This window comes from Petaurus breviceps, unplaced genomic scaffold, assembly GCF_028583685.1.
Source record: "Petaurus breviceps papuanus isolate PSGF00001 unplaced genomic scaffold, PetGlider_PUasm1.0 37, whole genome shotgun sequence".
Classification (NCBI taxonomy): Eukaryota; Metazoa; Chordata; class Mammalia; order Diprotodontia; family Petauridae; genus Petaurus; species Petaurus breviceps.
Genome location: NW_027186296.1, coordinates 66371421 through 66384725, shown reverse-complemented (window position 1 = coordinate 66384725; position 13305 = coordinate 66371421). Strand labels below are relative to the sequence as shown.

The 13305-nt window shown below is 43.5% G+C and overlaps 1 protein-coding gene across 3 annotated transcripts in view; it reads right to left on the bottom strand.

Moving 5' to 3' along the window:
• Nucleotides 1-12496, bottom strand: part of ZNF710 (zinc finger protein 710) — an 84973-nt gene extending 72477 nt beyond the window's left edge. The window contains exon 1 of one of the 3 annotated variants that reach the window (XM_069098618.1): nt 12293-12496. The gene's annotated coding sequence lies outside the window, so the exon portion shown is untranslated. Of the gene's footprint in view, nt 1-11676; nt 11849-12292 lie in introns of those variants that run through there. The other 2 variants (XM_069098624.1, XM_069098619.1) reach the window with 2 other exon arrangements.
• Between the last annotated feature and the right edge of the window lie 809 nt (nt 12497-13305).

The window sequence follows — 13305 nt, the reverse complement described above, 5'->3', positions numbered from 1 at the left end:
GGTTCATATAAAATGAAACGTTCCTAATCTCAAGGGTTTAAAAAAAAACCAACCTACTATCCATATAGCAGCTGGCATACTGAGTCTTTGGAGGGGAGACTGTTCACAAGGAAATGGTCCCCCCAAGAAGAGTCATCTTCCCACCTCTAGAGGGAAGGAAAGAAGCACCAAACTCCCTAGCTCCCAGGTATGAGGGACAGAATGAGGAGATAGGAGAAATACAGCCTGAAATGGAAATTCAGGTGAGGTGGAAAGACAAACAGATGGATTCCTGCTCTTCCCCCTCCCCACCACTGAAAGAGAAAGAACTGAGCTTGGTTTATGAAAAGAGGGAAATACCCATTGCCTCAATTGGGAGAGTAAACTAAGTCATAGTGGAAAAGGGAAGGAGGCTCTTCAGAACCTTTGCTCACAGCCAAGCAAGAAAGGCTACTTGTCTTATGAGAGGAGATAAAAAGGAGGAAGGGCGGACGGAAAGGAGGGAGGGAAAGGAAGAGGAAGGAAGAGAGAATGAAGAACAGGAAAGATAAATTTAGAACAAGCAAGTGTTATTCCTTTGGTAATTCTATCACTCCTTCCTCCCCTCCTCTGACTTAGCTTGACTAGAAATACAGGATGCAAGGGGTGTATGGCACAATGACCCCTTCTGAGCAAAGGGTCTCCCCCAAGACAGGCTGGGGGTGGGGGGTGGGGGATGGGGCCACAACCTAGAAAGCTTTTAAGGTTAGAGGACAGTAGGAATTGTTTAAATCCTTCTCCCCAAGCGCAAAGTAATCCAGGCCACGTCACTGGCCAGCTCCTAATGGGGAAAGGCAAAGCATTTCTGAAAGGTCTCTTAGGAAAGACAAGGGGTTTGATGTTGGCTTTGTAAGTGTTCACACCAAAGAACATTTGGACCTTCAAGTTTCCTATAATGTTCTGAAATCATTCTCTCCCCTTTGCTGTAGCTGAGGGCCAAATCTGGGTAGTAGCTACGGGCCACCACGGGTGAGTGTAGAGAAGATAGTACAAGAGTAACACTGTCCTGAAGTTTGAACAGGTGAGGAAGGAAAAGTATTTTGATTCAGCCCCTCTGATGTGAGACATAATCAGAGCAAAGAGAATGAGGAAAAAACTGGCTATTATCCCACATTGCCAACCCACTAAACCAAAACAAAACCAAACCTGGAGGAATTCTTGGTGTACCATCTGGAGACTGTTCTGTACATAATAAAGTCCTGGGGAATCGGGCTTGGCCCACAAGCCTGTGCTGGGGGCTCTTTGCCCTGCCCCTAGAGAGTTATTCTTAGAGAAGACACAATCGAAAGGATGCACCCTAAAAACACCCATGGACATTTTTTTTAAAGACTAGGAGTTAGTTTTCAGCCAAAAGGAATCAAAGAACTATAAAAAGGGATTTTTTTAAAAAAGAGTTCCTAATGCAGCAGCTGGGTATTCAAGGAGGAAGGCTATGGCCAGAGTAAGGAGGTTGAGCGCCAGGGACCTAAGAGAGTGGAGGAGGAACAGGCATGGAAAGAAGGAGGCAGCCAAGCAGCCCACCCGCAGAGAGCCAAATCCTCAGGAAATTTCCACTGAAGAAACAACAACACAAAAAACCCAAGTAACACACATCTTTCCAGTGCATGCTTGTCAACTAGTGGCTAAAGCAAACTGTCATTTGTGGAGGTGGGGAGCCAAGGGAAGTGTCCGAGTCCTCAGGAACAAAAATGAAACTTTATAGTCATGTCAGAAAGGAACAACAGTGGTGCTTTATAAGAAAAAAAGAAAGAAAAGAAAAGAAAGAAGTGGATTAAGAAGAGCAGGGGGAAAAAAGTTGAGCTCATAGGCTGAGATCTGGTAATCTAAGTGGCTTTCTGGAAAGATTTTTTTTTTACAACCAAGGTGATAGAGAAATGAGCATTTCTCTAAGAGAAATGCTGACAAACTCTTAACCAAAGCAAAAGAACTCTGCTGTTATTTTACAGAAGTTTTCCAGGATAATGAGATAGAACACAATAAGATAATGGAGTAGAACACTAGGGGAAGGCATTAAGAGTACTTAAATCATATAATTTTTAAAAAAATAAAACTTTGGGTAGAGAGATGTTCTGTAGGCCACTGAAGGAAAAATCCATAGGACAGGACCTCAATTATTCAAGCCCACAGGAAAAGAGAAGGAAGGAAAGAAGGAGATATAAATTAATCCACTTTTCTTCATAGTCAAAGGCAAACAGTTTCTAAACCGAACACATTCCAAAATTAGTGAATTAACCAATTAATTCAAGAAACATATACTGAGTGTCTCCAATATACAAGGGCAGAAAACCTTATTGTTCTAGTATTCTTGAAAGAGCTTTTTTCAAATCACTTCCATAAATCTACTCCCCCAAAATGGAAGAGGGTGGAGAGGAAATATTTTTTTTTAACAAAAAGTCCAAGCACTCCTCTGAGTATAGTGTGGACATAATAAACAGTATACCCCGAACAGATCTTGAGATTTCCTTCCCAGTCAGAACATTCATTTCTAGGTAAGTGGAACCCAGTGCTAAAACACTCCCTCTCTCCTCTTTCACTTAAGAAATGATGACTCCAACTTAAGAAATAAATATGACACTGCATGAGAGAAGGTGGTTCTGGATGATTTTATATCTCTTAAAGACATTAAATTCTTCCCCAGGGAAGAAGCCATAACATTATACCTGGATGTATTTTACAGGATCCAGAGTTTTAGATCCTATAAATTATAGCCAGGTATTGTATATGGCCGGCACCTCCAGGTTCCTCCTCTATACAGAGTATTTGTCTATAACACAAAGAGGCAAAATAGATATCATATGCTGAATGCTACCTCTGGGCAGAGGTGATAGACTCAAGGTGCAGAATGATGAACCTTATGTTTTTTGGACATGGCCAATGTGGAAATCTGTTTTACTTGATTCTATTTGTTGCAAGGGTTTTATTTTTCTTTTTTCCAATGGGGGAGGTAGATGAGGAGGAGAGAATTTGTGTTAATTAAAAAATAAAACAAAAAATTAACAAAAATAGAAGAGTACAACTAGTTCTGTCAAGGCACTTTTTTTAAGAGGGGAAGAGTTCAAGGGACAAACTTTTACACTCTTAATTAAAATGAGATTCCTCCCAGAAGAACCCCAAGCCAAGGATTCATACTGGGAGGAGGGGGAGGCAAGTTCTTTCCAGGCTCAGGAGAAAACTATAGACTTCAAAAGTACAAAGAAACTTCAGTCATGAAAACCCCTTCCATAAAAAAGTCAGGCATCAGCCCATGGGCACCATGAAGCTCTCTCATGGAGCTTGACAGTGGAAGGTATGAAACTGAGACCAGTTCACAGACAATAACATTAGTTCCTTCTAAATAATGTTAAGGTTCTGACATAGACTGATAAAAGCTGAAAACTTCAAAGGTAAGATGAAAATCCCATCCTTAATCCTCCTCATTGTGTCTGAGTATGGTAGGGGTCTGGGATCAGTGCCTGACAGTTACCTACCGCATATGTTTTGTGTCAAAACATGAGCATAAGAGAGCATTTAAAACATGGGGAAACAGCTGGATGATGACGAAATTTTAAAAAACTTTGTATTTACTGTTTTTTGCAGAGTGTAAACTCAGGCAACAATACTATCTGGAATACCAAATGAGGCTGATTTTCTTTTAGGAAGACAAGATACACAGTAGAAGAGAAAGAAACAAACCCAGAGTTTGTACAAAAGACCCATTTGAACAGACAACATCCTCTAGCCAGGGTTAAGATGTTTTTGTTTTCTCTACCCCTCCTCACTAATCTCAAATTAATGCACTGTCTACCCAACCACAATCTTTCCCTACAGCCTCTTCACATTCCTATACTACTTCATCAGCCCCCAAGTGATGAAGGAACACCTTCAATGTAACAAAAATTTATGAAATGATGATTGTATACAAAGAACAGCGGTAGGAGACACAAAGTTTGGATAAGACAAGATCCCTGCCCTCATGTAACTTATACTCTGTTCAGGGGATGAGATATACCATCTTTCTTCTCAACCCAGATGGTCGTTACAAATAGTTCTATGAAGATACTTAGAGCTTGAAATTATTATATATATACATGCAAGCCTGGTTATACATGCCTCGTTTGTCCCCACCACTCCTTTCTACTTTTTCCAAAATGTACTGGGCCAACAACATCACCAATTAGTTGATGAGGGAGAGCTATCTGACATTCTACTTCCCTTCTTTACTTTCTATTTATTTTATGTCTATATAGAGTAGCCTCACCCTTTTCTTCTCCCTTATATCAATAAGTTATTTATGACACTTTATAAATAACTTATGGGGCAGCCAGGTGGCACAGTAGATAGAGCATTTGCCTTGGAATCAGGAAAGGTCCTCTTCCTGAGTTCAGATCTGGCCTCAGACACTAGCTGTATGACCCTGGGCAAGTCACTTAACCCTGTTTGGCTCAGGTCCTCATCTGTAAAAATGAACTAGTGAAGGAAATGGCAAACTGCTCTAGTATCTATCTTTGCCAAGAAAATCCCAAAATGGATTCATGAAGAGTTGGATACAACTGAAATGAGTGAACAAAAAAATGATATTCCAAGGAACCTCTTCCTCACATACATGTTCAAAATCTCTATAATCCTCTCCTTTCCTACCACCCCTTCCCCACTTTCTTCCAATTCTTTTCCAGTTATGTGAGAGAAAACTCTTTCTCCTTACTCCATTTATGAGACAAAAAAGGACTAAGGCGTGGTTGATGAGTACAGGGTTGGTGATGAGTGCTAGAGATACACCTGTACCAAGGAAAAGGAAGCTATCAATGCTGACGTGAATTAGGTATAGCCTAGAATCAGCACCACTGGCATCTGAAGCCCTGATCATCTCTGAAAAAATCAGTCTCCATCTACTTCCTCCTCTAACTAAAGCTACCTTTCTTTCCTTAAGCACCAGTACTCAATATCAAATCCATTTTTAGTGGGGGAGGGACTGGAGGTTGGGAGAAAATTGGAACTCAAAATTTAAAAAAGAGATGTTGAAGTAAAAAATAAAATCCCTACTTATGAAATTTAAGGTAATTTTTCTCTTCTGTCAAGTGCCAATAGTTGAACAGTACTGTTTTCTATAGTTTTTCTATTTGCTGTCAAAACACAGGTCTGACCCTAGCACTTCACCTGTTTAACAAATCCCAGGGGCTCCCTATTACCTTGGAGCATCAAATATAAAGTCCTATTGGCTTTTAAAACCGTTCATAACTTGGCCCCTTTCGACCTTTCCAGTCTTCTTGCACCTTAATTCTCTCTATTCACATTGAAACCAGTGCCACTGACCTCCTGGGCAGGTTTTTGAACAAGACACTCCAACTCCTGTATGTTTTCATTGGTACTATTTTCATGCCTGAAATGCTCACTCTCCCTCCTTACCTCCATCTCCTAACTTTTTTCAAGTCTCAGCTAAAGATTCACTCTTTACAAGAATCTTGCCCAGTTCTCTTTAATCTCAGCACCTTCTAATATTATCTCCATTATATCCTGTATATATCATTTGTACATGAGTGTTTACATGTTGTCTCTCCCATTAGACCAGGAGCTACTTGAAAGCAATGACTTTTGCCACACTTAGCTCAGTACAGGGCAAATAGTAGGTGCTTAATAAATGCAAACTGACTGAGTTGACTGACTTTATTAAGATCCTACTGTAAGTAATGCCTCATAGTGCCATGGAAACATCCTTGGACTTTTTTTAAAGAGAAATACAATCTCTGGTAGACCCTCCCAAATTAGAGAGATTTTGGTTCAGATTTAACAACAAACTATGAAAAGTGAAAAGATGCTGAGCTAAGTTTGGAGGGACTCATCTTCAGAAGTTTGGTTACCAGCTTGGTGGCACGGTGGAGAAAGCAACAGGGCTAGATTCAGAAGCTCTGAGCTCAAATCCAGCCTCTCACACAATAGCTCTATGACCCTGGGCATGTCACTTAACCTCTATCTCAATTTCCTCAAATGTAAAATGATAATCATCATAACACCTACCTCCCAAGGTTGTTGTAAAGATCAAATGAGACAGTATCTATAGAGCACTTAGCAAAGTACCTGGCATATAGTAGGCACCATATAAGCGCTAGCTACTATCATTACCATTACCAGGCGGTAACTTCCTTCCGCCATGATAACTCCTAACAAGACTGTCTACTAAGGCAATTCAAGAAGATTACTAAGTTGAGAAGGGTTATGTTGTTCACTCTTTGACTAAATCACAACTCCATAAAGTACTGACATGGGTTATATAGGTGTGTGTGTGTGTTACCCGGGAATGTAAACACATTTTATAACATTATATTTATGAAAAAACACATTCAAACTTGTAAAAAGCCAATTTACATACTACCTTTTGGATTGTGACTTGTCTGTTAGGTAGAGATAGCCAGCACCATATGTCAACATACTCAGACTTCCCAACTAGACTAGTAATGCCTGTACAAGAACGTTGTCCACGGATTAGCTTTGTGATTTTCTTCCTCTGTGGAAGCAGCCTAGCATACTGAATAGAATACTGGGCTTGGCATTGAAAAGACCCAAGTTCAAATCCTGTCTCTGATACTGGCTGTGTGTCACTTAATCTCTATGTGCCTCAAACAATTTCCTAGAGCTTAACTACTAAATCACAAGGGTTGGGAGATGTTTGCTAGGCTGGGCAAATGACAAATTATTTCATTCTCCATTAGTTGTGTATTTTAAGGGGCAAAAAAGTATCACTTTTCCCTAGAGTCAAAAAGACTTTTGGCATTTTCTTTTGCTCTAAGCTAAATCTATCCCTCAACAAGTATTAAGCATCTACTCTATGCTAGGCACTTTGCTAAGTGATATATCTTGGTATAGTGCTTCTTTGGGCAATGAATTATATACATCCATTTGAATTCTGATTGTTGTTGCCAACTTCTGTAATAATTTAGACTTCCAAGTCACTGGGAACTCAAAATCAAAATGAATTAACCAAAAATATAGATTTAGCTCCTAATATGTGCAGGGTACTATTCTTGATGTATGAAGAAGTGTACATATATACGTATACATATACATACATACATACATACATACATATGTATATATGTACTTTGAAGCTTAACACATAGATAGCCTTTGGCCTCACATATCCAGGTGGGAAGGCAACACATAAAACACAAGAAAATTAAGACCCAGGACAAATGCTCATCAACCATACAAGACAAAAACACAAGGGTTGTCAAAAGGGAACACATGATTAAACTACCCAATGAGTGGCATATAAAACTATATGCTAAGAATTCAGAAATATCATTGTGAACTGGACCTCAAAAGACGGGACCTGAAGGATGATAGGCAGAGTTTAGATAATGAACATCCTATAAAGATTCTTTTTTTGGAGGGTGGAAGGGTAGCAACAGTAATATCTTCATCTTTTGTTTTCTATAATGATACTTTAAAATTCCCACCAATTCTGAATATATTTCAATAAGTTGTCCCCCATTTTAAAAAATTGATAAATGGAACCCTTTATATTTTATTAAGAAGAAACTAAGCTGATTTGAGAAGAGGCTTTCATTTCAAGCTCCCCTATCTTTCAATAAAATAGAAGTGACTTAGACAAAGTGTCCTATTATTTACACCATCCTTGATTTGAGGCATTTCTTCACATCCTGTATTCATTCAATAGATATTTACAGGCATCTATTCCATGAAAGGCACCATGGGGGAAGCAAAGATGATAAGGGAAAAGCTCTTTCCCTCACAGCACTTACAATCTAACAAAAGAGGTAACTCCAAGTTTTCATGTGTAGATATCTATCCTACATTACCATGAGACCCTTTGCAAAGGAAGCAGTGACACTCTCCACAATACAATTATCATTTTCCACTCTATGTCCACACTTTCTACAGTTAGGATCTTCGTGACAAAGAGAGGTGATGGATTTGTGACTTCTTATTCTATTGTAAGGAGGAACTCCTAGGTGAAAGAACTCCCTTTACTAATAATGCACATGGGCATCTTCCCTGGAACTTCTCACCTTCATAAATCCCCAAATTCCAAGTTCCAAATAACTTTCAAGGGACAGAGATGAAGAGATAATTGCTCCCATATTCACTAACTTTCTAGTCAGTTCGGAATCTAATTCAAATTCATGCTACTGTCTTACAGAAGCATCCACTGGGTTGTTCTGCCCTGGCGGACTCTACCTCAAGGTAAAGATAAGGTAAGCACTCCTATACAGAACTAGAACTTAAGTGTGTATAACCACTGATTAGTACCTCTTTGAATCTTAATGTAAACTTTTCCTCCTGGCTCCTATTAGTTGCCTTCGGTCATTCAGGGGCTTCTTCTGGGAGAAGGCCCAAGAACCCTTCTAGGGGCGGCCAGGTAGCACAGCGAGTAAGAGCACCAGCCTCAGTGTCGGGATGACCTGGGGATCGAATCCAGGCTCAGACACTTAGCACCCACCCAGAAACACCTGGCCGTGTATCCTTGAACAAGTTACTTAAGCCCAATTGCTTAAAAAAAAAAAAGAACCCTTCTATAATTGGAAGATTATACGAACAAAGTTCAACATCCTGAGAAGGGGAGTTAGGGGAAAGCTCTCTGGCCTTATCATTCATAGCACTTATCATTCATAGACTCCCTGAGTCCAGTGCAGAATTTATCAGTGACACAGGCTATTGATAAAATAGGGGTCACAAAAGCACCTACGTGTCACAGGATCAAGGGAGATGATGTTCATAAAATGCTTTGTAAACCTTACAGTACTATATGAAAGTTATTATTATGAATTACTTGATTAACAAGATCCGATTTTAAATGGTAAATCTGGCATTTTGGGACATCTTGATAACAGCACTGGAGCCAATGAGTAGCTGATTAAGCTGACTACACAGGATATTGGTTGATAAGATGCCCTAAAAACTGATTTCCATTGGTTGAGTCACTGACCACATGTGGGCATGAACACAGTGGTACCAGACTTACCATGGGGATAAATGTGGAAGTTTCATAAGGTCTGGGATTCCAGGTATGATAGGCCAATGTACATCACTTAGCAGGCCCCCTGCTTCCTCACCACCACTTTCCTTTTACACACACTAAAATGGAGCCACTTAAATATCCTGTATGATTTTAAACTTAAGCTTCCCAGGCAAAAGAGTACTAGAAATATCTCTGAGCCCCAAAGCAAACCCAAAATAGAAGTTCTACAAAATCTCTGGTGGTCCTATTGCCCTCTCTCCCTTCCTCCACATTTTAAAATCTTTTCAGATTTGGTTACCTCAATGTCTCTAGACAATATGCTTAAAATAAGTCTCCCCAGTAGAAAATGCATCCAGAATGGAAATAACACAAGCGTGCAATGATCATGTAATGCCAGGACGATAATAAGCATGTAACACCAAAATGAAAGGAGACACCCAAAGAATATACACAGGAGAAGGAAGGAAGTAAAATATTTCAGAGACTCTAGGCTCCTAGCCCTGTATCTTAATTTTAAATTGAGCTCCCAAGCAACAGAACCATTAGCTTAGAATATGGGTCAAAAAATAACCAACCCCAAAATGTCCACTTGGCCCTTCTTTCCCTTAAAGATAACCACTGTCATGGCTCCACTGCTGACTCCCATTTCTCTACCTTACCTTGGAATTTCATATTGTACTGTTTACTTTAGTTTGAAAAGGTTTTTAGTAACTCAGTTACTAATTGGTTGTTCTGATCAAGAATTAAAGGTGACTAAAAGTAGGGTACTGAGTCAAAGGGCCTGGTCATAAGCTAGGAGGAGAATCCTTCAAAGGAATGACATTTATTTTCAGTGAGAAAGAAATGCAGAGGCCAGATGGGAACTGAAACAATTCAGCTGCTTTGATCATTAGAATTAGCTGTATAAATTATTCCTTCCTGTTCATTCTTAAGAATACTTTTTTCTTCCACCTGACCCTAAAGTCCTAAGCTTCAGAAATATATGGCAGAGTCACTGTGGAGATGAGTCCAACAGTCTTTCTCTTTTGAAGAAATGACCTTTGACTTTTTAAAAACTACACCTGTACAAAACCAGCACAAGAAAGAGTGAGCAACTTCAAGGCCAGATGTCTGACTCCCAAGGGCACAAAGTCCTTCTGCACTGTACCTGTGAGAATTCTAGGACTTCACTAAGTTAGACAGTCCAGGCTCCCCAGGGCTTGGCCAGGGACTGTTTATGTTGTTTCCCTAAACTGGAGCCATCCAGCCCACACAACAGTGCCAGTTCCCACAGTCCCAAAGATAAGATCTGAGCGGCCTCTTCAGTCCTATCTCAGTGATATGTTTTCATTAATTTTCTCATTACTCAAAAAGCTATTCCTGTTTGACCAGGAACCATTCAGGCAGCATTTTAAATGACCCCCCCAACTTCACATGGCCCCCCATCTTTTTAAAACTGCCCCACTGAGCAATTTCAATACTTAACAGATGTATTTGAATTAATTACTTTTCTGGGTTAGCTTCAACCAGCGGAAGCCTCTCCTCTGCCTCTTAAATCTTTCCAAACTACTCTCTGACTACAGGGATGCAGTTGCAACAACCATAAAAGTCATCTTAAAAGGCATATTGGAAAAAAAAAAAAAGCCCACACAAACTTGTTAACAAGTCAGGAGTTTAAAGGACCTGCCACTTTCTCCACCCATCCTACAGACACCCAGACTTCCTTCTGCAACCCCTTTTTACACATACCCCAACTGTTTCAAAGAAAAAAAGAGAAATGGGGGGGAGGGATGGGAGGCAGAGAAAAATATGGGGGAGGTGTAGGGTGGAAGAAAGGAGAGCTGAAGGAAAAGGAGAGGGAAGGGATGGGAGAACAGGGACTGGGGAGAAAGAGGAGAGGAGGTACAAGAGAAGGAATGAGATGCCAGCAGGAGGGAGAAATAAGGAGGGGGAGAAAGAGAGGAGAAGAGAAAGGGGAGGGAGGAGGGTGACAAAGGAAGAAGGAGGGATTGGAGGACGAAGCATGAGAGAGAAGAGGAGTGAAAAAGGAGGAAGGAGAGGGAGAAGGCAATGAGGGGAGAAAAAGGAAGAAGAGGGAGAATGAGGATGGAGAAGTTTAAGAGGGTGGGAGAGGAGGAAGGAGAAGGAAGTGGGGGAAGGGAAGAAGGAAGATGAGAAAGGGAAGAAAGAGGGGGAGGGGAAGAAGATGAAAAAGGGAAGAAAGAGGGGGGAGGGGAAGAAAGAGGAGGCAGGGGAGGGGAAGAAAAGAGGGGGAGAGAAAAGAGGGCAGAGAATGGACAGAAGAAAGGGGGGAAAGAAAGAGGGCAGAGAAAGGGAAGGGGGAGAAAGAAGGGAGAGAGGGGACCAGGGTGAGGGGGGCCGGGGGCCCGGCTAGCCCGAGGACGGCAGCCGGACTCTGGCCCCGCGGCTGCAGCCGGGCGAGTCCTTTCAACAGGTAACTGACCCTGTGCATCTCGGCAGCGGCCAAGCCCGCAAACGCGCGGCAGGGCGGGCTCCCCCAGCCCGTGCCAGGGGCCCTCGGGGCGGGCACGCTGGGGTGCCCCTCCCCGCTGCCCCCTCGCCCTGGCTCCAGCCAGCCCTGGCGGAGGTCCAGCTGCCGGGGCTGCCGGCGGCGAGGACACACAGACACAGACACACGCGCGCGCGCACACACACACACACACAGACACACACATATACACACACGCAGAAAGTTTGTGACCAACCATCAGTGCTGGGGGGAGAAACTTCCAGTCCCAGACTGATGATCTGAGGGGAACGTGCGGGGCTGCCGGGGACACCCACGTGCGGGGGAAGCCGACAGCTGCGGCAGCCGCCCGGCCTCGGCTTCTCGCCTCCCGCTCCTCCGCTCCTCCTCCTCTCCTCTTTCTTCTTCTCTCTCTCCTCCCTCCCTCTCTCCTCTTTCTTCTCCCCCTCCTTCCTTCCCTTCCCCCTCTCCTCTCTCCTCCCCCCAGACGCCATCTCTCTCTCTCTCTCTCTCTCCCTCTCCCTCCCTCCTTTCCTCCCTCTCTCTCTCTTCCTCTCTCCCTCCCTCCCTCTCTCTCGCTCTCTCTCCCCGGCATGAGGGAATGTGGAAGTGAAAGGCAAAGACGACATGTTGGCCGCCCCGCAGCCGGGCCTGTGGCGGGGCCGGTCCCGGGGGAGCCCCCGGGGGGGCGGGCCGCACGGACTGGGCTCCGGGCTTCCCCCTCCCCCTCCCTCTCCCCGCCGTCCCCCTCCCCCTCCCTCTCCCCGCCGTCCCCCTCCCCGGGCTCTCGCGGTCTGTCTCCGCTCGGGAGGAGGGAGGCGGGGGGAAGCCACGGGCTCTGGCTGGAGACTCACCCTTGGGCTTCTGGAGCGGCTCCTCCGGGGACCTGGGCGGGGGGTCCCTCCGCCGGACCCGGGGGAGGGGGGGCGGCAGGAAGAGGACTCGCTTCTGGCTGTCCACCGCCTGATGTGGGTGCTGGTACCGCCGGCTCTCCTCCGAGCACGCCCGCCCCGCTCCCTCCCTCCCTCCCTCTCTCTTTCTCTTTCTCTCTCTCCCTCCCTCCCTCTCCCCTTCCCTCCCTCCCTCCCTCTCTCTCTCTCCCTCTCTCTCTCTCAGTCCCTCTCCTCCCTCTCTTTCTCTCTCTCTCAGGAAGAAGGGAATGAGGCAGGGCTGACGTGAAGGGATGCAAAACAGCTCCTCCTAACCCAGCTCTGAGAGGAAGAGAGACAGAGAAAAGCAGCTCTTTTATCTCTCTTTTGTTTTCTCACTTCCTTTCCCCCCTCCCTTAATACTCCCCCCCTCCCTGGTCAGCCTAAGTTTTCTTTTCTCTTTCCACCACAGAGAGGATTTTTCTTTCTTTTTCTTTCTTTCTTTCTGTTCAACTCTCCTACTCTAATTGTAAGCCTGGAGGGGGGCTCCCCCCCTTTTTTTCTTCCCTCTTTTCTTCCTTCTTCCTCCTTTCTCTTTTCTTTAAAAGGGTTTTGTTTGCTGTGGGAGTTTCGTTTGAAAATCAAGTCACGCCTTTTTTTTTCCTCTTTCTTTTCTTCTTTTTTTAAACATCAGAGCAGAAAAAGGGAACAAAACTTAACTGAAGCTGAGGAGTGTGGGGGAGAGGGAGACCTATTTTTATGTAAGGAGACTTAGGTAGAAATGGGGTGACTTGAGTTTGGGGGACATAGGGGCCTTTTGGCCACTACAAATACAATGGAAGCCAAGGGGGAAAAGAAAGCTTGGTCAGCCCTGGGGAGGGAAAAGAGTCCTGGGGAGATGTTAAGCTTTGTGCATCCTATAGAAAGAAAAGTTAATGGGGTTTTGTAAATGGGTAGGAGGAGGAAAATAGGGTTGGGCTCAAGAGAGGGGTGGAGAT